The sequence below is a fragment of the Procambarus clarkii genome, chromosome 87 (assembly GCF_040958095.1).
Source record: "Procambarus clarkii isolate CNS0578487 chromosome 87, FALCON_Pclarkii_2.0, whole genome shotgun sequence".
Lineage (NCBI taxonomy): Eukaryota > Metazoa > Arthropoda > Malacostraca > Decapoda > Cambaridae > Procambarus > Procambarus clarkii.
The window spans coordinates 13228684-13254666 of NC_091236.1; the positions used below are offsets into that span (position 1 = coordinate 13228684).

General features: G+C 40.5%; 1 protein-coding gene across 1 annotated transcript in view; it reads left to right on the forward strand.

Annotated features, from left to right (window-relative positions):
- The window catches only part of LOC138358941 (nephrin-like), a 402545-nt gene that overhangs the window by 227807 nt on the left and 148755 nt on the right, over positions 1 to 25983 (forward strand). The window contains exon 2 of the mRNA XM_069317432.1: positions 25156 to 25202. The gene's annotated coding sequence lies outside the window, so the exon portion shown is untranslated. The remainder of the gene's footprint in view (positions 1 to 25155; positions 25203 to 25983) is intronic.

Below are 25983 nucleotides of genomic sequence, written 5' to 3' on the forward strand. Positions count from 1 at the left end.
CCTGTACATGCGACGTAAAGAAATAGAAAGGAAAATGCTTTCGTAAACATGCTGTAGCTTGCGTGCCGGAAAGGTTTTTTGAATTTTGTGTAAGATACTGTCAGGTGTGTGTGTGTATGTGTGTGTGTGTGTGTTTGTGTGTGTGTGTGTGTGTGTGTGCTCACCTAGTTGTACTCACCTAGTTGTGTCTGCAGGATCGAGCATTGACTCTTGGATCCCGCCTTTCGAGCATCGGTTGTTTACAGCAATGACTCCTGTCCCATTTCCCTATCATACCTGGTTTTAAAATTATGAATAGTATTTGCTTCCACAACCTGTTCCTGAAGTGCATTCCATTTTTCTACTACTCTCACGCTAAAAGAAAGCTTCCTAACATCTCTGTGACTCATCTGAGTTTCAAGCTTCCATCCATGTCCCCTCGTTTTGTTACTATTCCGTGTGAACATTTCGTGTGTGTGTGTGTGTGTGTGTGTGTGTGTGTGTGTGTGTGTGTGTGTGTGTGTGTCTGTGTGTGTTTACTAGTTGTGTTTTTACGGGGGTTGAGCTTTGCTCTTTCGGCCCGCCTCTCAACTGTCAATCAACTGTTTACTAACTACTTCTTTTTTCTCCCACACCACACACACACACACACACACCCCAGGAAGCAGCCCGTGACAGCTGACTAACTCCCAGGTACCTTTTTACTGCTAGGTAACAGGGGCACCTAGGGTGAAAGAAACTTTGCCCATTTGTTTCGGCCTCGTGCGGGAATCGAACCCGCGCCACAGAATTACGAGTCCTGCGCGCTATCCACCAGGCTACGAGGCCCCTTCCACCAGGCTACGAGGCCCCTTCCACCAGGCTACGAGGCCCCTTGTGTGTGTGTGTGTGTGTGTGTGTGTGTGTGTGTGTGTGTGTGTGTGTGTGTGTGTGTGTGTGTGTGTTGAATCTACTCATGAAGATTTTAATGATGGACATGAATAGGAGAATGTGGTGAAAAGAAAATAATGACAATTACTTTTTTTTAATAATGAAAACTGACTTCAGAAAATTAAACTGATATCTGACCACTATGCTGGTATCTTCCAGCACTCGGCTTTGCAGAACGTGAGCGGAGGTTCTATTCTCAACAACCCCAATTGCAATGGTCAAGTATTTAAACAAAATTATAGATCATTTGTTATAATCACCGACAACTATTTGAGCTAAAAAAAAAACTTACTTATCGCCAACACAAACTGACGATACTTACAATAATTTATCTAATGAGCAGTACGAGATGTGAGGAAGAAGTGAGGAAAGAGAGAGAGAGAGAGAGAGAGAGAGAGAGAGAGAGAGAGAGAGAGAGAGAGAGAGAGAGAGAGAGAGAGAGAGAGAGAGAGAGAGAGAGAGAGAGAGAGAACATTCTGTTGTTCTCTCCCCAAACTTTGCTCCCTATTGAAATTATAATATGAAAGTTATTCCTCACATTTCCCACCAGATTACTAACCCGAGGATCAATGGGAATCAATATGCATGTCTCCCATTATTTCTTTATAACGATTTTAAGTGTTTTCGATATCTAAAGTGCCCACGTATTTTGTATTTATTCAGCTTATTTTGAAGATAAGCATCTCGTGTGTTTGAGACAGTGGAAGAGAAGGAGAGGATGATAATGGGAGGGGGAAGAGGGAGAGAGAGAAGGAGGGGCAGACAGAGGAATGTATAGAGGGTGGAGAGTAAGGAGGGATGTGGTTATGGAAACCGGGAGTGGAAATATGGGTTGAAGAACATGGAATTGAGAGAGGTGAAATGGAAGAAGAAGGGGGAGAGAGGAGGGGATTAAGGAATTAGGAAAGGAGGTGTATAGAGGAATGTAGGCAGAGTAGAGAAAGAGAGGAAAGAGCGGGGAAAGCATGTAAAACTATTGGAAAGCAGGGAGGGAAGAAACAAGAAAGAAGAGGACTACACGTGGAAGAAAAAGAGTGTAGTAACTCAGAGAAAGAGAAAGCTTCCCGGGTTTGTTATATTATAAACAATATTTTATCGTAATATATATATATATATATATATATATATATATATATATATATATATATATATATATATATATATATACGCTTTCACCAAATTCAGGGGGAGCATTGTATAGGTCTCTTGATAACCATACGCGGTTATTACTAATAATAATACCTAACTAATGCAGTTACTAATATTAGTAATATTATATGATCACCTTTTGCATACTCTGTGACTGGCAAAACAGTCTAGTTCTTAATATTTCGCTGTGCCACAGTCAATATACGAATTATTTTTGGACATATAATATTGTAAGTTCATCATGCTTAACTCACCCGCTACGATAGACCAGTTTAGGAAAAGCCTACTTATCAAGAGACGGCTAAAGCCTTTGACAGTGAACACAGTCTAGCCAAAACAGACCCCCCAACAAATCCAAAAAACATGTTACAATACCAATACACCTATATGTATATTTTCAAACCCAGCACTAACGGAAGAAAAATGATTTGAACAAAATCACATAAAAAACCATCATGAACAAACGATTGAATCGCCGCCTGAATCAATACCAATAGAAGCGATATTTTCTCTATATATATTTTTTTTTGGTCAGAGTGCAGCACCAATAGACGACCCAAAAAACCAGTGCAAAATAGTGGACAAAGGTTTGGAAGCCCCAGGCAGCAACAGAGTGCGTGGATAAGTGAGAAAGGGGCGTCGGGGCTACCAGAGGCCATTACGCTTGTACGTGGGCTCCTGTAGCTCAATATACACAAACATATTTTTTTTATAAAGTGAAAAATTTTAGGAAAGAATAAAAATGAAGGTTTTCCCATGGTTGGTGTGATATTTTGTTGCATAATTTGTGGGTGTCTTGGTGAGTGTGTGTGTGTGTGTGTGTGTGTGTGTGTGTGTGTGTACTCACCAAGTTGTTCTTGCGGGGGGTTGAGCTTTGGCTCTTTGGTCCCGCCTCCCAACCGTCAATCTACTGGTGAACAGATTCTGGATGTGTGTGTGTGTTCACACCTAGCCATTAAAGCCAGGTGTGACAACCAGTTCTCAGGCTCTAGGCCAAGATGTGGCAGCCAGCGTCATCTGCACTTATCCTACCAGTCAGGTAATGTGCCAATCTTCGGTTACTCCTGGATAAGAGTTACATGAATTGAGACCATTTGCAGTTGCTATTTTTTCACTGGTATTTCCGCGTACACTGTGTCTTATACTCCACATATTAGGCTCTCTCTCTCTCTATCTATCTATATATATATATATATATATATATATATATATATATATATATATATATATATATATATATATATATGTGTGTGTGTGTGTGTGTGTGTGTATATCACGAAAATAAACACGTGATTAAAAATGTGACAATGTCAGACCACGGAGGAAAAATGAAACAGGAATTTCCTTAAGTACTTTCATATATTAATACATCTTCAGAAGGAGTCCTTCTGAAGATGTATTAATATACGAAAGTACTTAAGGAAATTCATGTTTCATTTTTCCTCCGTGGTCTGACATTGTCATATATATATATATATATATATATATATATATATATATATATATATATATATATATATATATATATATGTCGTACCTAGTAGCCAGAACGCACTTCTCGGCCTACTATGCAAGGCCCGATTTGCCTAATAAGCCAAGTTTTGGTGAATTCATTTATTTTCTCTAATTTTTTTCTTATGAAATGATAAAGCTACCCATTTCATTATGTATGAGGTCAATTTTTTGTTATTGGAGTTAAAATTCACGTAGATATATGACCGAACCTAACCAACCCTACCTAACCTAACCTAACCAATCTTTATAGGTTAGGTTAGGTATGGCAGCCGAAAAAGTTAGGTTAGGTTAGGTTAGGTAGGTTAGGTAGTCGAAAAACAATTAATTCATGAAAACTTGGCTTATTAGGGAAATTGGGCCTTGCATAGTAGGCTGAGAAGTGAGTTCTGGCTACTAGGTACGACATATATATATATATATATATATATATATATATATATATATATATATATATATATATATATATATATATATATATATATATATATATATATATATATATATGTGTGTGTGTGTGTGTGTGTGATGATCACCTGCAGCCACAACACTGATCCTACAACACTGATTTATTTTTTTATATATTATATATATATATATATATATATATATATATATATATATATATATATATATATATATATATATTTGTACTGTATATGATTGCAATTTTATTTCATTTGAGTTAAAAAACTATCATAGAAATTTTATCAAACCTAACATAACCTACCTAACCTAACCTAACCTACCTAACCTAACCTACCTAACCTAACCTACCTAATCTAACCTAACCTAATATAACTTAGTCAGGAATTCATGTTCTTAATATTATACATTATTATTGTTAGAAAAGAATCCATCTCGAAAGAAATGTTTGAAAATATCGAAAATCATTCGGCCTGTTAGACACAACGGACCTTGCATATTAGGCCAAGTAGTGCGGTTCTGGCTATTAGGCACGACATATAGAACAAAAACAGTTTCACAAAAGGGAATAGATAACTGTCACTAGATTGATACTTGATATCATTATTTAATGGCACAATCAGATAAGTATTGCGTGAGTCGACTTATAGAAGGGATGATATTCCATAGATATTTTATTTTTTGCAATACGCTCCTCGTAATTCAATGTCCCTGCAAGTTATTGCTGGTTCTTGTCATATTAAGTCATTGAAAGTCGCTTCGTTCAGACTTTTCACCATGTTTCGTCCATAGATGTCACCACTCGGATTGTAAACTATATTTTATTAGATTTATTACGGAATACATAAGACAAAATTCGGCTGTGGGTGCGTCATTTTAAGTCAACAACTGTGTTAGGAGCAGAATTATTGCTGGCGTTTGAGAAATATTGATGAATGACAGGAAATAAGTGGTCGTGTGAGGAGGATATTGTGGGATATGGGTGAATAATTTGTTGCTATGAATCATAATAACAAAAAGTATTATAATGTAATTCCAAACAATATAAATTAGAGACAAAAAATAATCATAACTGATTAGATTTATCCTCACAAACTCCCACCTAGTCTTTTAAGCTTTTAAACCGTCTCAAGGATACGCCTATTTTGAATAGTCTAATCCGTGATACGTTCTAATATCAAATTTATTAATCCATGAGTTGATACTCATATCCCAATCTTTCTGAAACCCAAGTGATTCCATCATCAATCAACAATCAGAACAGATTCATCAGAACTACAATCATCAATCAAATCATCTCAAGATAACCTCGCTCCTCAGACATATCGATATTGCATTGAACACACAAATAATAATGTTGGTATCTTCCCCTTATTACTCTGTCCCCCTTAATTATAATCGAAGTAACTGATCGAAAAGGTGCAGAGATGCTCCAACACAAAGACAGAGGTGGAGATATTGTAGTTTACCAGAGACAGTGTAACATACTTCTTAACACATTAAGACTTTGAGTATAAAGAAATGCATGTGAAGAGACTAGGCAAGAACATTTAAACAGATAATTGAATACATATCAAATAATTTAGCTTGATTTAACGTATTTTTTTAGAGTCTTTATTTGCCTCCTGTCACAAAGGACTCATTTGTGATCCTAATCACCATAAGTTAGTTACAAATTTGTTGTTTCTTTAAATATCATTAAATTAACATTGATATCTTCCACGTTTGTTAATTTAGCATCCCATGTATCATGGGGTTATATAGGTTTTACCCATGGTTACCCATGGGATACTACGAGCCTCACACTGCGTACTTTACCATACATGAAGTAAGCAAGCACTAGCATACTTTGAATACATTATGTTATCTTCATGAATACATGTGTTGATTAAATAATTGCAGAGCTCTAGGCAGAACTGAAGGGTTTAATGTGTGTAAAATCTCAATATTTAACATTGGAGAGAACGCCACAGGCTCTGTTCAAAGAGTTTACATATAGCACGTTCAGTATTGGGAAATTCGTCACCTGCAGCCACCTGCCATAGATACCGGAAGCCTATCCTGATTCTGGCAATTACTGTGTCAAACTCGTGGACGATTGTGCTGCCTATATATATAGTTGTCAGAACTAAACAAGTCTGATTTTCAATACCATTTTAATCAACATATTTAGGTACATTTGCATTTATGCAGCTACCCTAGCCAATACGAACTGCTACGTAGGGTGTCAGGAGATAGCTATATGATGCTAAAACCTCCATCTCGTGCGGTTAGTCTACTGTAATCAGTAGACTACACTAGTAAACTTTGGGTACACTAATAAGATCTCCTTAAGTTCACAAACGCGAATAAAATAATTAAAACTTTTCATATACCTTACTGGGCAAATAAATGTACATGGCACATTTTTATTAATTAATACATGAGGTACATCTGCATTAGTTCAGCTACCCTAGACTATATGAAGTGGAGTACAGTGTGTCAAAAAAGCTAACTAGGTGATGCTAAAAAATACATTTTTTTTTTTTTTTTTTATTAACATATTAGGTACATCTGCATTAGTGCAGCTACCCTAGACTATATGAAGTGGAGTACAGTGTGTCAAAAAAAAAACTAACTAGGTGATGCTATAAAATCCCCATCACACAGGATGGTTAGTCATACAGAGGCATGTGATTAGCGGTCTGCACTGGCAGACTCCGGATGCATTTTGAGGATATCAACAACACAAGATTGAATAAGGTAGCAGTGGTAATACAAGTCCCCATCTCGCAGGATGGTTAGTCATACAGAGTCATGTGTTTAATAGCCTGCACTGGCAAATTTTGGGTATACTGTGAGGATATCTTCAAGAATACGAGAGTGAATAAAGTAATTGCAAAGCTCCAGGTACCTCATGCCAACTGGTCTGAAAGGTCTAATAATTGGGCATTCAGTGATGTAGTGCGGGAGATCATGCCGTAGTTCCTGCTCACAGAGTTTGCAACTGGAGTGCTCAGGATTGGGAGACCCGTCACCTGCAGCCACCTGCCACAGGTAACGGTAACCCAACCTGATCCTTGCAACCACTGTGTCGCACAGTCTAGTGGACGTTTTGTGCTGTCCATAGATGTAGGTTTCAGATCTGAACAAATCATAGCTTTTTATACTAGTACTTTCAGGTCGTTGGGAGTCAGTAAGTTCTTTCCTATCAGATCTGAATGTTTGGACCAATACAGTTTTGACAGCAGAGATAGGGATACCTAGATCTAATTCAACTTCAAACTTGTTACACGCTAATTTGGCTGCAATGTCTGTCTCATTATGATGGGTTATATTTATGTGTGAAGGTATCCATACAAAGGAAATTCGAGACCCTTTACTCTGTGCATCAATTAGGTCATTTATAATTGGGAGTATGAGGTTCTTGCTGTCGATCTTCCAAGAGAAGTTTTCGATTGCTTGAAGAGCAGACTTTGAATCGCAGAATATTATTCCTCCTCCAATATTTTTTAATGTGCTGGTTGCTAAATGTAATGCTGCTAGTTCTGCTTGTGTGGAGGTCAGCCAGTTGTTTAGCCTGACACTGACAGACTTTGTGCAAATATTATTTCTATAGAACCTACATGCCGCTGCAGTCCGTCCAGTAGAAGACTGGACTGAGCCGTCGGTGTAGACACAGTGCTCGTGAGATCTTAGACTCTCGATGGAGGAGGCAATTGTTTCAAGAGTGACAGCTTTGAGTAGAGCAAGATTCTCATTATCTTTCTTGGTGACAGGTGTGTATGATACTTGAATGGTGGGGTACAGATAAAGAGGAATATCAGAGACTGGTAGATTGCACTTAAAAGGAATGTTAAGTTTAATGAGATTGTAAGCATTGTTTCTCAGCCAATTATCATAAAAGGAGTGAGTTGGTATGTCGGCACCAGTCAAAAGGGTGTTAACAGCACTAAATAATTTGTCTCTGAGCAATGTAGGAGATGTAGGATCTCTCATGACTTTAAGACAGAAGGTAGTGTTAACTTGCATTATTCTCTCTAGTATGGTTGGAAACTTCAGTTCTTCCCTCATGTTGATGATTCTTGTGCATCTTGGGGCACCAAGAATTATCCTCATGGCCTCGTTCTGTATTACTTCAAGTTTGTCCAACACAGAGGAGGGGAAATTAATTAAGTGCAGAGCATTATAATCAACGAGAGATCTAACAAACATCATATAGAATAGTCTAGCATATTTAATATTGATACCAATATTCTTACCAGTAAGTGTTCTCAATGGTTTTAGTCTTTCTTTTAACCTACGGTGTAGATCATTTACAATGTCACTGTTAATACCAACTCCAAGGTATTTGTGCTGCCCACACGTTTCAATGTTCTGGTTGTTGACCTTGAAAGCTATAGGGACATGAGTTTTCTCTTTGGGATGGAGAACTCTGGATTTAGTTATAGAGATAACAAGACCACATTCAATGCTTTTAGCAGCGAATGAATCAAGTAGAGCTTGCAGTCTAGTTTGGGAATTTGCAACAATGCATATATCATCGGCATAACAAATGACGGCTTCGTCAGGTAGTGTGGGAATATCAATTGTTAATTTGTGCATCAGAACATTGAACAGTGTGGGACTTAGCACTCCACCCTGGGGTGTACCCAACTCAAAGGGTGCACAGAGTTTACTTTTGACCCCCTTGAAAAGGACTGAGGCGGTTCTGTTACTCAGGTACCCCCTGAGCCATGTCAACAGTCTTCCCTTAACTCCAAAAGAGGCTAGCTGTTCTAGGATTATTTCTTTGTTTGCTGTATCAAAAGCAGTTTGGAGATCAATAAATGCCGCCTGAGAGTTTGGTCCCCCTCTGATAAAATACTCAGCAAAGCAAGTTTGTGTGCTTCTTCCAGGAAGGAAACCATACAGGTTAGGGGCAAGGTGGGGCTTGATTTGAAACATTAGTCTGTCGAGAATAATTCTCTCAAGAACTTTGCACATGCACGACGTCAGAGAAATGGGTCTAAATTTTTGTGAATTAGGCTTGGGTATGGGTATTATGAGTCCCTGTGTCCAGCGGTCAGGTAAAACACCCTGCCTTAGACTTTGATTAAACAATTCTAGCAAAGGGCTATTTGGCAGCTCAGCAAGTACTCTCATGGTGTTGTATGTGATGCCATCCTCTCCAGGAGAGGTAGCCTTACCTTTCTTGAGTGCATTTTTAATTTCAAAGGGGGTTATGCCATAGTTATCATCAGGCCCTATTTCACTACAGGCAATTTCAATATTGAAGTTACGATTTATTTTAGTACTAGCCAGATAGTTTTGCACATCTAGGGGCAGGCTGCTTATACTAGCAGTGCTTGCATATTGCTGAAGCAGCATGTCGGCATAGTCTACAGGTGAATGGTGATCAAGCTGACGACTGCTAGGACGAGAAATCTTTTTAATTTTATTCCACATTTGGGATGAGGATGTTGCATGATTGATGCCTTGCAGAAACTGTTCCCAGTGCTGGTTATACACCTGTTCCTTTAGCTCTCTAAACTCTCGGCTGGCTTTAAGAAATATGTTGAGGGTGTCAGCTGTTTTATGTGTTTTATACTGCTCAGCTAGGAATAGAACTCTGTCATGCAGGGGCATAAGGCGTGAGTCAGTGAACCACCTCTGTCCCTTCCTCATTGGTTTGGGTCTTGCGGATTTTACAACATTGTCATAAAAAGCGGTTACTTCAGTGACCAGGTCCTCATATAATGCATTGACGGTAGTAAAGCAGTAAGTGTTATACCATTCAGAAATGCGGAATTTGAAGAGCATGTGTAAATTTTCAGGGATATTAATTATTTTTTTTCCAAAGCTTAGGGGTTTGACATTATTGATAGTGTATGAACTGAATATGGCAAAATGATCACTAACTAATTCATGAACAATTGATCCTCCGACAGCATTATCAATGAGGCCGTGACCAATGACATAATCAAGCCTGCCACCCCTGAGGTGTGTGACGTTAGAGGAGTCAAAGTTGAATACGGACATGTTATTATCTCTTAAGTATTTTACAAAGACTCTGCCATTCCCGTTTGTTTTGGTGTCACCCAGGCTAGTGTGTCTAGCATTAAAATCACCCATTACAATGGTTTGAGAGCTGCTGGTAATTTTTGGGAGAGAAGCTTCCACCATTTGATCACACCTTACATATACATTAACTAAGTTAAGAAACCCGGTCGCTGTAGCAATCTGAAACTGCTGATAATATGAGTCGTCACTTTTGTGGTTTTTAACATGTTTACACACTAGGTTACTTTTAACATACGTCAAGATACCGACATCATGGGAACCAACATTTGAGAAAGCTACATAACCTGAGAGTTTGGGTGGCGTTTTATTTTTTGTGTTTGCAGTGTATGGTTCCTGCAGGCACAATACATCAATGTTGTTGGCACCAGCGTACATCATTAGATCAAACAGCCTCCTTCGCACGCTTCTCACATTCCACGTGAGAAATTTAAGAGTGAGTTGGTCGTGGGTAATGGTGTTCATAAACCTGACGAAGAGAAGTGTTTATAAGATTCACAAGTTGTAGACTATTGCTTACAAATGCCAATTGTTCATCGTCATTAATGGCAAAGAGTTCTTTCACCTGTTTCAAGCTCAGCTGGCTGCCTGTATTTTTCCTATCATTTACAATCATTTCATGTTCGTCAGGAATCGTAGACACACAAGCGGTATTGTTTTTAATGAGTTCTTGAGTGAATTTGTTAAATACATCTAAGATACACGGGTTTTCATATGTTTCACTCGACACAACGGTACTTACAGCACTGGAGGAGGCGTCAAGACTTGCTCGAGACGTGTCAAAACTTACAGCACTGGAGAGGGGGTCAATACTTGCTGGAGACGGGTCAACACTTATAGCACTGGAAGGCATTTCACTAGAGACTCGGACGTTCGCTTCACTCCTCGGGCTGGCGAGATGATCGCTTGAACACTGACTCGGGTTGTCCATGGTGATCTTAGCATAAATGCTGTTGAGACCATTTTCAATCTTCGTGAGTGTTTCTTGGAGCTTATTGACGGTAATTTCTATTTTGTTCATGCGAGCTGGAAGTTCTAACACCTCTCTCTGCAGGCTGGCGTCAGGCTTCCCAGGTAGGCCAGGGAAGGTTGTCAGGCTGTTGGTGTCAGGAACGGTGGTGGGGTCATTCCGGGTGTGGGGGCGGGTAGGTGTAGTGGTGGGGCCACCCCGGGTGGGGGGGCTGACTGGGGTGGTGGAGGGTTGCCCCACTGCGCTGTACGGGGGAGGCCGCCTGTCACAGTCCTTGTGCCAGGCGGTCACGCCCTCCCGCAAGCACCTGGAACACTTGAGCTTGGTGGCTGAGGATGAGGTCTCATCGGTCCCAGGGGCGTGGTCTTTATTGGGGCAGTCTTTAGTGAGATGATTGTCTGCACAGAAGGCACAGGTGCCTGAAGATTGACAGTGTTTGGCTACGTGACCAAAGTGTTGACATTTAAAACACATGACAGCTGAGGACTCCCAGGGTGTTATGGGGCAGGCTGGCCGGTAGGGGCCTAGGAACGTGTGATGACTGGGGGGCGGTGTCTCATGTTTCCAGACGATGACAATCCTGTTGAGTGGCTAAAAAATACAACCAATCGTTCAGTGATATAATTCTACGGGAAACACCACCCATATTTCACTACCTAGATAACTTGACGTTTAATCCATAAGAATGTTTCTGGATTTGTCTTCCTCACGCTTCAGTCTCTCGAGTAGACCATGTGGATGGCGGCCTGATATTCCTTTTTGCTTTGGTTTGATAATTAATGGTGAGGTGTAAATTATTGAGAATGTGAGAATTATTGGGGTCGTGGGAGTGACGTCGTTATTGCGGCACTAACGCAATAACATTATTATTATAACATTAATAATAATAATAACATTATTATTATTATTATATAGGGTGTTATATTAATTAATAAAAATGCAATAATTCTAAATAGTTAAACTATAAAGCAACAGGTTCAACAAGGATAATCGGAGGAGGCATAAAATCTAGTCTTCACTGCCCCATAGTCACTCATAGGTAAGCCCCAGGTGACCGCATAGGTCTGCGGGAACGGCACTCCGCGTTTCATTTACTTTCCTTAATAACAGACATTCCTAACCATATTACACCATTAACAGCGTACTGTTCTAGGTAATTCAGAGAATTGGCTTTGTTTAGTTTAGGTCGCTTTATCGTTTAAATAGTCCTGATTAGGTTAGGTGAGCTATATTGCTTAGGTTAGATTTGGTTCGGTTAGAATATATGAGGTTAGGTGAGGTTCTGATTGGTGTTTGGGGTTTATCCTGCACTTTTAACACTATTCTTTGCCTCTTTTACTATGTTATATATGCCATCTACTTTCTCTATAACATTCAGCATAATTTCATCCTTCAATACAAGCATCAGTACAATACTATAACACACATATATACAAGCTACAACCACCCCCACACACCCCATCACACACACACACGACCACCACCCCAACATTAACTCCTACTACTTCTACCACTACTTCTTGATTCACGACTAACTACCACCCCAGACCTCTAGGTGCAGCACCAACCCCCCCCCCCCACCAAGAGCTACAACAACAACAACACTTGTTACCAACATCATCATTTACTGCTCAACATCACAACACACCGATCACCACAACTACTCTCGTGAAACATGTACCGCTCAGCACCACCATCTACCACATCAGCCAACATTACCTCCGACAATCACGAATCAGTATTAACACGAATCATATCTACATCACCACCACTAATCAAACACCACCACCACAGCCGCAAACTACTACTAAAACTGTTCATCACAATTTATCGCAGCAGCAAACTTGAACCATCATTACAATCACTATTCACCCCTAATCAGCAATAACCGACAACTATTTCACCGTTAAACAAGCTCCACCGTTTCATATAGAAGCCCCAACCACTCACCATCACCACTATCATCACTACCAACAGGGGGGGGGGGGAAATAAACTATTTAACATGAGCGGAACATTAAAACGGGAAAACAGGTGAAAGCTTAGTACCCAAATAAGCCACAGCGACATTAGAAAGAATTTTTGATGTGGTGGATCAGTGATGTGGTGGAGGCAGACTCCATACGCACTTTAAAATGTAATTATGATAGAACCCAATGAGGAACCTGTACACAAGTTGATTGGCAGTTGAGAGGCCGGACCTAAAAGTCAGAGCTCAACTCTAGCAAGCACAACTAGGTGACTGCAGCTTGGTAAACACTCCCACCATCACCACACCATCATTACTACCACCGTCACCATCACTTTCCCTCACTCCTCACCTTCCCCAATTCGCTTCAACCATCAGAAGATGGCTGAAAGTACCAGAAACTAACGTACCAGAAACTCAACAGATTAACAAAATCCTCAATATCATAAAAATATGTTTCCAGGACGCCTTGCGGCTTATTCCCAATTTTTCTGGAAGTTCGGTAGAGGGTTTCACAGCCGTCCTGAGTTTTATACAATTCCCAGCTGATAAATATGCATAACACAGCGCCCAGAGCACGAAATTCTCCAAGATTTTATGACAACGGTTCTGGGGCATGAGAATCAAACAAATCAAACACGTTTTAGTGGGCTTGGGTAAGTGTGTACATGGAAAAGTGAGAGAGAGAGAGAGAGAGAGAGAGAGAGAGAGAGAGAGAGAGAGAGAGAGAGAGAGAGAGAGAGAGAGAGAGAGAGAGAGAGAGAGAGAGAGACCAAAGGTAAAGATACAGGAAGAAACGGCAATAAATTAAGCGTGCTTGAAGGAGAGAATTCACTAATCGATGATTGGAAGCAGAGGCAGAGAAAGAGGCAATGAGAGAAACCAAAGGGGTTTGTGTCTGTGTAGGTGTAGAGACTATGAGGGAATTATTCCCTTAATGCCTCTTTCTGGGTCTACCTGTGACTCTCTCTCTCTCTTTAGAGACAGTACTGAAAGTGTACCAGCAATGACTCTGTTTCAACTCTTCTTCACTTTCCTCCTTTCTATTTTGCTCTGTTTGACATTCTTTGCATAATTTCAAGCTAATGATATTTTATTTGTATATCTGTATATATGCCACTGAATATTCATCTATACACATATATGCTTACATACTTCCGAAAGCTAGTATGAGCCTCTTTCTCAGCAAACAGGTGAAATTAACTTTTGTTTTAAAATTTATATTGAAAGAAAAGCAAGAATATTACCATAGATACCTAGAGATGGCTATCATTAAGCAGATAATTTGACTGATTTATTGACCGCTCTTCAGTCTGGCATACACAAGGCAGAATGACAGACAAGCATACTAAAACAGAATAATAGACAGGTATACACATGACAGAATAACAGACAGGCTTACAGGTGCACAGAACAGTCTATGCAACCGAGTTTTCATAAACTGAGGTCGGATCCTTCAGAGCATTTTATATCTGAAGATGTGTATGTAATATCATAGAGAATTGTAAAGTATCCTTGCCACTAGAGAGAAGTTTCAGGTTCCCAAGAGCTGCATCAACTCTCTTAAGAGTCCTTAAGCTCCTAAAGAAATGCAATAAAGCAGTTATTTTTAAGAGGAAGAGAGAGAGACGGAGAGGTAAACGTGGGAGGAGAGATAGGAGAAGGGAGGAGAGAGGTAAGAGATATATAATAATGGGATGGGAGAAAGATCATGGCATGAGGGCAATTTAGGGAGAGAAAAGTGGATGAATGGCTGGTATGTAAGTGTTCTGTATGTTCCGTACCGTCTGTCTGTCTGTCTGTGGAGAATCAAGTAGCACGCTCTTCCATGGTACCTCTATTGCAGAAGAAATCTCTCTTGACTGTCCTTGGATTCTATACCCTTTTCCAGACGGCATTAGACACCCCTCATAGCGTCGGTACAATATGTCCTTAACAGTCCTCCTCACAAACCACGCATTAGACGGTCAAAATATATTTCCAGTCACGAAGAAAGAGGTACACAGACCAATGCAAAATATGAAATATTTTGCATTCTTCTTGTATGTCGAGATCTCATCTCAGAAGAAAACATGTTGCTAAACACGGCTGTTTACAAAATGGAGAGAGGGGAAGATAGACATACGTACGTACAGACAGACAGATAGACAGGTGCACTCAGCCCCGGGTACCGTCGGGTCTAACTGACTGACTGACTGCCTCTGTCTCTCTGTCTCTCTCTCTCTCACTCTCTCTCCCCTTCTTCTGATTTTTTACATAGACGGGTAAAGCAGTATACGCCTTCTGACCCTCTTTTTTATTTCTCTCTTCCCGTTTATCTCTCTGTCATCTCTCTTTCTCTTGAATAAATTAAATACATCTGAGTTTGAACGAATGAAATGCATTTCTTCAACCTACACACTATATCCATCGCTGTAACCGACAGGTTAAGCCCAGAACATACATCTGTTAAATGAGCATTCGTTTAGCGTCCCATTATCCGAGTACTCTAATAATTAAACGAACGCAAACCTCTACTGACTTTGGATTGCACGCTGCATACCCATTAACTTCGTGAAGAGGGTGCAAAGGCCGCTTACACTTCAAGGGTAATATAGGGGGCCATTAATACAGGGTAATATATGGCAGTTCTACCTGCCATTCTCCCATTCACCGTCATTCCCTCCTTGAAACTTAATTCGCCGTTTTGCAAGTGAATGCAACAGTTAATTTTTACATTCAAGTTGAACTTAACCCCTATTTATGCAGGAGAAAAGTTCCTTAGCCCCCAGTTATTAGGCATGCTAATAGAACTTTTGTCTCCAATTTTATAGGATAGCAGAACTTTCACTCCAAACTCCTATATGATAACATCAATTAGCTATCAATTTTTGCATGAGCTGGACTTATCACCCAAGTTTTGCAAGAGAACTGGACTTATCACCCAAGTTTTGGAAGAGAACTGGACTTATCACCCAAGTTTTGGATGAGAACTGGACTTATCACCCAAGTTTTGCATGAGAGATGGACTTATCACCCAAGTTTTGCATGAGAACTGGACTTACCACCCAAGTTTTGCATGAGAACGGGACTTATCACCCAAGTTTTGCATGAGAACTGGACTTATCACCCAAGTTTTGCAAGAGAACTGGACTTATCACCCAAGTTTTCCATGAGAACTGGACTTATCACCCAAGTTTTGCATGAGAACTGGACTTATCACCCAAGTTTTGCATGAGAACTGGACTTATCACCCAAGTTTTCCATGAGAACTGGACTTATCACCCAAGTTTTGCCTGAGAGCTGGACTTATCACCCAAGTTTTGCATGAGAACTGGACTTAACTGCAGAGTTGTGTGGCGCAGCAAAAGTTTTCTCTTCTGCTTTTTGGCGAGGTAAAATTCCACTCACATGACCAACTCGCGTTACTTTCCGAGTTTATTTTTTCCTCAATATCTCTTCTGGCAAGCTTGCTACCAGTCGTCAGTATATATGAGCTTATTCCCACGGCAATTGCAGCAACCCACACAGGGTTGCTATCCTGGACCCACACAGGGTCCAGGATAGCAATAGTCTGCAATGAAGAGCACTTTCTATCCAGCAACATAAAATATTAAGAGGGCAATCGTCTGTTCCATAACTGTGGACACCAGAAATTAAGTTGTTGGTTGGGGGGGTTGAGCGGTGAAGGTTCTGTGAGGGGGTTCTGGGTTTAGAGTTGAGGTTGAGGGCTGAGATTGAAGGTTGCGGCGGAAAGCTGAGGTTGAAGGTTGAGGTATAATGGGGGGAAGGCATGTGAGTTATGGTTGAAGGTCGAAGATGAGGTTTAGTTCTAAGATTTAATACTGTGGTTAAGAGGAATGGTTCAGGCTTTAGTGATGAGATTAAGGGTTGAGTTTTGGTATTAATAGCAGAGAAGGTGAAAAAGTTTAACATAACGGTTAAGTTTGAAGACAAAGGTTCAGGATTGAAGACAAATGCAATAGGTTAAAATGTTAACGCTGTGAATTAAGTTGGAGAATTTAGCTTAACATAATATGCAGAGATTTATAGATTGAAGTTGAGAGATGAGGTTGAATGTACAAATTTATGGTTTAAATTAAAATCTTGGTTTAAGGCAGTGATTCTCCAAGGGAAGGTTACTTGGCTACCCAGATAGGTGTTTATAAAAGCTAAGGGGAAGGATTTAAACCAGGGGGAGGAATTCGAGAGGAGTATCAGTTAGGGGAGAAGATCCATACAGGGAAAGAATGTATTCTGCGGAACCCTGGAATCACAAGGAAGAGGTGTATGACCTGGGACCCTGAAAACCACTGGGTTAAGGGCTAAAGTTGAGGCTTGACCACTGACGTTGAGAAAGGCAAAAGAACAGGAAATATAGAGATTGTTTTTTGAAAAATAAAGGGAGTGAGAGAGAGAGTGAGAGAGAGAGAGAGAGAGAGAGAGAGAGAGAGAGAGAGAGAGAGAGAGAGAGAGAGAGAGAGAGAGAGAGAGAGAGAGAGAGAGAGAGAGAGAGAGAGAGAGAGAGGTGGGAGGAAAGAAAGAAAATGATACAGGAATGAGAGAATGATACAGGAAAGGTTAACATTCCCCTCCACCCCCATCTTACCTACTCAAAGTTTATTCCTTCGGTTTCAGTCAACTCAAGACAGTCAACCAGAGGCAGTCAACTCTAGCCTGTCTTCTTAGTACTAATGGTTATATCCTCACACATTCAAATTCCTGAATCTTCCACTAATTTCAGCGCTGGCAACGGATTCATTACCATTGCCGTACCGAAGTTTATTGCTTTAATTTCATAAAAACAACTGCATTTCTCGAAGGTTGTTCGTATCTTCCACTATAATAATAGAAATACATGCGTAACAGGAGACTTGTAAACAAATGGCAGATTTGTGCTTTTATTTCGTATCTGTTTCAATTAGTTTCTGTTTGTGGTTTTGTACGAATATTTATATATGTAATTGTTTGAATGTTTATGTCTGTCAGTACAGACGATGAGTCACAATAACGTGGCTGATGATATGATGAGCAAACAATACATCAGAAGATGAGGAAGCGACGATGTTTCGGTCCGTTCTGGACCATTATCAAATCGTATTGACACACGACTTGATAATGGTCCAGGACGGACCGAAACGTCGTAATTTTTTCCGTCTGCTGATGTGTGGTTTGGTCACCATATGTGTTAGTGTGTCTGTTTCTGTCTCCGTCTGTCTGTCTGTCTGTCTGCCTTTCTCTATCTCTCTGTCACTCTCTCTCCACATCTCAATCACCCCAATCAATTATACTTCCTCACTCCTTCCTCCATACATCATACCATTGATGGTAGCCTCCCACTCCACCCCACCCCACCACACACACACACAGACACACACACACACACACACATACACACACTCTCTCACCAACTTTGCGCTCGCGTACGTCAGCTGAGAAATAAACAAACTTGAGCTAAAACTTAGGGGGTGAACTTTGCCAAATTTAGCGGGAATTCGGCTGCTGCATTATTCATGGCAGGCTCCTGGAGAAACCTGTAGCGAGATAGAGGAGATCTTTGCTTAAGATCCTCATCTTAGCGAACAGAAAGACTGGCGTCCACGACACCCATTAGAGGCTGATTACAAGGTTCGAACCCACGCAGATTTTTTGGCTGGATATAAGGGGGAGAACGGAGGGGGAGGGAGTTATCAGGGGAAAGCGCAAGGCCATTATGACAATCAGCTTGAGAATGGTCCAGGACGGACCGAAACGTCGTCGTCCCTTCACCTTCTAGTGTGTGGTCTGGTCAACCATTACGACTATATTGCACTTGGAAGGGATTAGGATACGGATTTGGGATGGGAGTGAAGGTAGGGTGCCCAACCACTTGGACGGTCGGGGATTGAACGCTGACCGGTATGAAGCGAGACCGTCGCTCTACCGTCCAGCCCAAGTGGGGAAGAACAGCCTTCCTTAGGGATATAAACGCGTATGAAGGGATTGAAACTACAGCTCTAGGTGAGATAGGATCTACAAGAAGAGTAGAAGCCCCAGTTTCAATAGTGCTGTGGTCGACTCGAAGGATAGAAGCCCCAGTTTCAATAGTGCTGTGGTCGACTCGAAGGATAGAAGCCCCAGTTTTAATAGTGCTGTGGTCGACTCGAAGGATAGAAGACCCAGTTTCAAGAGTGCTATGGTCGACTAGAAGAAGATAAGCCCCAGTTTCAAGAGTACTATGGTCGACTAGAAGAATAGAAGCTTCAGCACTGTTAGTGTCAAATGAAATTACAGAAAGGTATAGTTTCATAAGTTATAAGATCGAATTGAAGCACAGAAACTCCAGTTTCCTGAGCTGTGTGAGTAACTTTTCTGTTTAATGCTTCCTCAAAGTTGAGATCTTAAGCTGGATAGAGGGTCAAAGCCCCGTTGATTCATGGATAGTTTATACGATGAATGGGGAAGAATGAACAGAATTTTGTGTAAACATTACTTGGATCATTGACATGTTTTCCCTATAAACAACCGAATAAAATAGGTCTTGATGATATCATGATATGAACGAGAAGGCAATAGAGAGATATCAGAAGCTTAGTTAATGCATGTAAAGAGTCGTCGTTATCTGCATGTAGGACTTGATAACGGGGCCTCACATTAAGAACAGAAACGTTGTCTGCTCATCAGAAGCTTCGAGTGTCGAGCCTCTGTTTTTGGCGTACAGAAAGGTACAGTTGTAGCTACAATTTGATTAGCAACAATTAGCCAACATGGGTAAAGGTTCATTTATGCGGAGACCAATGGGGCGAGTCTGCTTTTTCTGGGAGACTGGAAAGCGTCGATGCTTTGCTTAACTGACTGGTTAGAAGGATAAATCAGGGGACTCTACATGCTCCTCTTTGTTTTCATGTTAACTAAATAGGGGTGTACCAGGGTGGACTCGGGTCTCTCTCCCCCCTTTCTCTTCTATATCTTCCCATGTCCCAATCTCTCATCTCTCTTTTTCCCTATCCCCTCCTCTCCTCTGTCCTTATCCACCTTTTTCACCCTTTCCTTCCTATCTCCCAATTTCCTCAGATTCTACGTCTCTTTCTCTCCGCTTTCCTCTTCACCCTTTTCTTCCAATCCATCTCTTCTCCCCCTACACCCAATCTCACACCTCTTCTTTCCTCCCGCCAATCTTCCCCTCTCCTCCTTTATCATCTTTTCCTTTTGTTTCATCCCCCCTTTCTCCCAACATCTCATACTTATTCCCCACCTTCTCTCTTGTTCCCCTTACTAATCCTCTCCCCCGCTTTCCACCCGATTTTCCATCTCTCCTTTCTCATCCACATTTGTTCTCCTCTCCTTTCTCTTCCTTCCTACTTCCATCTTCCTTTCGCCTTCTCTTTCTCCCTCTTCCTCTCTCCCTACCTCCCTCTCTTTCTCTGTGTCTCTGTCTCTCCCCAAACCCTCCCTCTCTCCCTACCTCCCTTCCCATCTCCATCAGTGTCTCCATCCATTTCAATCAGACCTTTCATATTCAATTCGCCTCAATCAGCCACTTGCAGCCAGATCTCAGCCAGCTCCTTGGATTTTGTGAGTCGTATTTAATCTCTTCACTTCAGCTTTCTTAGGAGCTAACAACATTAATGATCAAATCTCTCTATATTTATAATTCCTTTCCTCTATCTTTATCTATTCTGAGGTTTCTCTTTCATAATAATAATAATAATTAGTTGAACAAATCCACTAGAGCCTTGATGAGGGTTCGATATATCATTTGATATCAGTTGATATATCAACTGATATATCGGGGCCTGATATATCAGTTGATATATCAACTGATATATCAGGTTATTGGGATTTGTGTGTGTAAAATAATTTCAATGACCTGGACTCTAGGAGACTCAATAAGTGGTCGATTAGAGCCTCTATAGAGTGTATAGAGCTTCGACCTCACACGTGGGGGTCCACTGTTCGAGCCTGCTAGAGCCCAGGTGAATTAAATGTTTATTTCCATGGAAGTGTGGATGATAATTTAAGAATTATAATAAAGCCAAACAAATAAATATAATAATGATACTACCGATATAGAATTCAATAATTATTACCAATAAATAATCTAAATAATAACAATTTATCCTTCGGAAGACACCTGACAAATATTGTAGCCAGATGTGCTAGGAGAAATGTGCTTCATTTGACACTATATTTCTTAGATCTCACGTAGATGGTGTTTGACACTACATCTCTCAGATCTACAGTGAAGCACACGACACTAATTTGGGATTGCTCTCCACAATTGCATCTTAAGTTGTTAAATAAAGACTCAAGACAAGATGGTATCCTTGGCCAAATACCGCTCACGTAGACTCTCCAAGACAAAGATGTGGGTAGTTGACCAGACCACACACTAGAAAGTGAAGGGACGACGACGTTTCGGTCCGTCTTGAAGCATTCTCATGTCGATTTCAGCCATGTTATTGTGACTCCTCGTCTGCATGTGTCTGCTGTGTATATATTCTACAAAGTTTCTCTAAATGTCCCCCTCCTTAAAGAACTAACTACCGTACTACTGATGCGATATGTGACTTCCAGACAAATGTTCCCTCTGCACTTACAGCGCTCTTACTACCCAAAAGAACATACAAACTTAAGGAGCACATTCTTGCAACAGACTGGCGACCAAAGCAACACTTCAACAAATCAAACTCCCTTGTGTGTGTGGCAGAGGGCGCACAATGGTACTCAATAACAATGTAGTGTCTCAACATTGCTTCAGATAACTGTATGTAAAAAGTGCTTCTTTTGCTTGCAAACTTCAAAGTAACTTTAATAACGTGGAAAAAAGATACTACAACTATTATAACTACAACAACAACACCTATTATTACTACTACTATTAATAATAATAATTATTATTATTATTATATTTTTTAGTTTTGGAACTAACAAGTATCGGAATGAAAATTTCGACTCAAACCCGCGTTGTTATTATAAATAAAACACAAAATTGTACCTCATGTTAGGTAAGGTAAGGTTAGATTAGGTTAGGTTAGGTAAGATTAGGTAAGGTAAGGTTAGGTTAGGTTAGGTTGGGTTAGGGTTTTTTTAGAAGCTAAGCAATGACATAGAGGGGTACATATTACTCTCACATCTAAGACCCTATACAAACTATTAGGCAAAGTTTGCTTAAGTTAAGTTAGGCAAAGTGAGGTTGGCTTAAGGATCTTTTGGTCGGGTTAATTTAGGTTAGGGTTGTGTTAGTTCAGAGTTAGGTTATGACTAGTTAAGGTGAGGTGGGGTCATATTAGGATTAATATAAGATAGGATGAATTTTGTTGGATTAGATTTTATTAGTCTAGGAGAGAAATTGGTGAGATTGGGTTTGGGTATGTTAGATTGGATGATAGATTAGGAGATGCTGGTTAGATTGAGCAAGACTAGAACGTTCTAATTCCCGTTGTTGTCGCCATAATTGTCTTCATTTGTAACTCATTTTCTGCTCTTGAAATACAAAAAAATGTTTCAGAGCTGTTTTGGTTGAGGATATAAATTATAACTGCTTCATATGGCCCAAAAGACCTTCCACAGTTTATTTTAATGTTATAAAATATTTTGCTTCATATCCGTACCAAATACAGAATCCACATTATGGTAGATTATTTCCGTGTGTTATCTGGGAATTCCAGCGATAAAACGCTTCATAAAACACTTCATAAAACACTCCGTTATACCTTGAGAGCGGCGCTTCCTTCTACACTTGGGGTGCCCACAATCATCACTTAAATAAACGTGGCAAGAGGTAAATGTTGTTAAAGATTCGCTACCTGGAATGTAAAATTCCAAGTAGCACGGGCTATGGTGAGCCCGTAGGCCTTAAGAGGTAAAGCAATGCGACATTAATAATAGTGTCAAGAGCACACACTTCCCAGTGCCCAAGGGTGAGGGCATGAAGGGCAGAACACACACTCTTCCCGGCGTCCAAAGGGTGAATGGTCCCGCTCTTTGTCTTTCACGTGATGAGAAAATATATCGCACAACTAAAAAAACAAAAATAGCGGAAGTTTGTTTGTTTGAGGGAGATGGCCAGAGGAGCCCCAGGCCCCCCCCCCTCCCCCTTAAACTTGCCAGTAACTGCCCCGGACTATCGGCATTGTGTTTTTACGGAGTCCAAGTTGTTCACAATGACTGTTTGAGAGTTGTTTGCTGTCTCCAGTCTCATTTTGCTAATGCTTTTATTAATTTTATAGTGATAATATGTCAGCAGTAGTTACTATTTTGACAAATGAGATTATGTTAGCTGTTTTTACAGCTGATTTTATATATATATATATATATATATATATATATATATATATATATATATATATATATATATATATATATATATATATATATATATATATATATATTAGTGTAGTTGTTGGAATAATTGACTGTTTCATTTGTAGTTGAAACAGTTGGATACAGTTGTTGGAATGCTTTATACAGCTGTATTAGGTACTGGAATAGCAGATATAGTACTGTATTATACAGTAATGCTTAGCACTGGTAAGAAAATATTTTCACAAAACACTTTTGTGAGAGTATTTTCTCTCACACAAGATATTGTGAGATGGCTTGTTAATAAGCATGTTAAATTCTGTTGAAATTGGTTGCATGTAACATTAACTGTGTGTTCAGAGTGAATGTTGATCTTGGTTAGATAAGGTTAATCTTGATCAAACTTGCTTATTAACACTATTCGAAAGGTACATTACCTTTGAAATAATCATGCCTTTAGGCAGGTACCATCCACTCAGGTACCATTGCATGTAGTATTCAGGTGTACCAAGACATTCATACCTCCGTACCCTAGTCAAGTACCGTAATATTCTCAATTTTATAACTTAGTAACGCATATATCAGCAGTCGTTGTGGTATCAGGTGTACGATATATCAGGTGTTACGATATCCTCGTAGGATACTTCGTTATTCCCTAGTTTTCTAGGTAAGTATATCTCCTTATACTGTATTGGATTATTTAGGCCCTTATAACGCAGTGACCTAATAGGTATCTCCTTATGTTATCATGTTTTAAACAGGTATCGCCTTATTTCGTCTTGGACTAAGGAGAAACCTCCGTATATCATGGTGGTCTAACCAAGTGTCTCCTTATTCTGTTAAAACCTTAAGTCAGGTATTTCCTAATACCTTTTATTCCTCAAGCATTTCCAGACAGAAACCTCCTTGCACTTTCGTGTTCCATATCAGGAACTCCCTTATATCGATGAATACAAATCAGGTGTATCTCTTATACTGCTGAATTCAAGTCAGTGGTTCCTTATACTGTCGAGGCAAATATATATGTCCTCCTCTTGTATATATATATGTCCTCCTCAAATATATATGTCCTCATCCTCCACCTGCAGTATAGTCAGGTGCCTCCTTATACCAGCCTGGGTGATTTATCCGCTCCTCCTTATATTATTGTATACGTCTGGTGGCTCCTTATACCAGTGTAGTGTAGTCAAGCACCACTACATCATTCAAATGGCTGCATGGTGCCGAGGGAGAGCTTATGGCCCTCTCACAGCTGCCTGACGAGATCATGTGAGAAGGGGTAGGGAGTTATGCTGTGAATCCCACACCAATCTTGCCCACAGTCAACTATCTCACACCTATCTTGCCCACAGTCAAGTATCTCTCACCATCTTGCCTACAACCATGTATCCCACAGTTATCTTGCCTACAACCATGTATCCCACAGTTATCTTGCCTACAACCATGTATCCCACAGTTATCTTGCCTACAACCATGTATCCCACAGTTATCTTGCCTACAACCATGTATCCCACAGTTATCTTGCCTACAACCATGTATCCCACAGTTATCTTGCTCATGGTGATGTATCCCAGAGCAAAGTATCCCCACAACTACCTAGCCCCGAGCCCTCTAACGCACTATGAGGAGGGAAGAGAAAGACAGACGGACCGACGGACAGAGTATACATGTTTAATGGTGTATATTGCTGGCCCTGAGTATACACAGCGAATTTTATATTCGACACATGTATCAGTAATGGTTGTAAAGGCGGGCACCGGGAGCTGCAGCTCGCCTTCCTGATAAGGCAAGTTGCAGGGATATAAGATGAGTTCAAACACACACACACACATAAACCTCTGATTTATACCTAATATACTAACGTATAATCGCCATTGAAATAAGACCGTTTATTACCTGATAATCGCTCCTTGTTTCAGACCGCGGGCCAGCTGTCGTCTCGGTGGAGGACCAGCTGGTTATGAAGGTAGGTGGTGACCAGCCTGAAGGTGGAGTGTGATGTGTGTGTGTTGTGGAGTAGGTCGGAGGCATCATCTGGGGGGCTTCCTAACACCAAGTTGCAGAACATCAGGATCCATACCTGAGTGTGGGCGGGTATCCAGAAAAGTATTTCGGTTTGTGGGGTATCAGATTGGGCCCTCTGAACTTTAAGTTAGACTGGGGAACATCACTACCCACTCTGGAGTGTGGGGCGGGTATCTAGTGAAGATTGGAGTGTGGTTCCCAACTCCTAACAAGTCCAATTAAGTTTCTGGTTGTGAACCTTTGAAGCTCATCACAGTACAGGGGGTAGTGAGAGTGTTTAGGGAATCTAAGAGACGTGTGTTGATTCACCCATTCCATTGCCGTAGTATTTAATTAAGAATTTTATGATTACAGTTCCAATGCCCTCGAAGATTGATGTCATAAAGACATCATTGATAACCAAAGACGATAACCTTAACCTTGTTAAGGTTTCAAGAATAGATTGTAATGGCGAGTGATTTGGAGAGGGTTGGGGGGGGGGGGGGGGGGGGAATGAATCCAAACAGCTCCACCTAGTTCGGGTTAACAGGTCAACTGTAGTGCTCTCTAATGTTTATATTGTTTACGTTGTTACACACACACACACACACACACACACACACACACACACACACACACACACACACACACACACACACACACACACACACAAACACACTTTTTTAACCGCACTGTACCCAAACGTGTACAAGCAACCCCCGCCCCCCTCCCCTTCCCCAAGC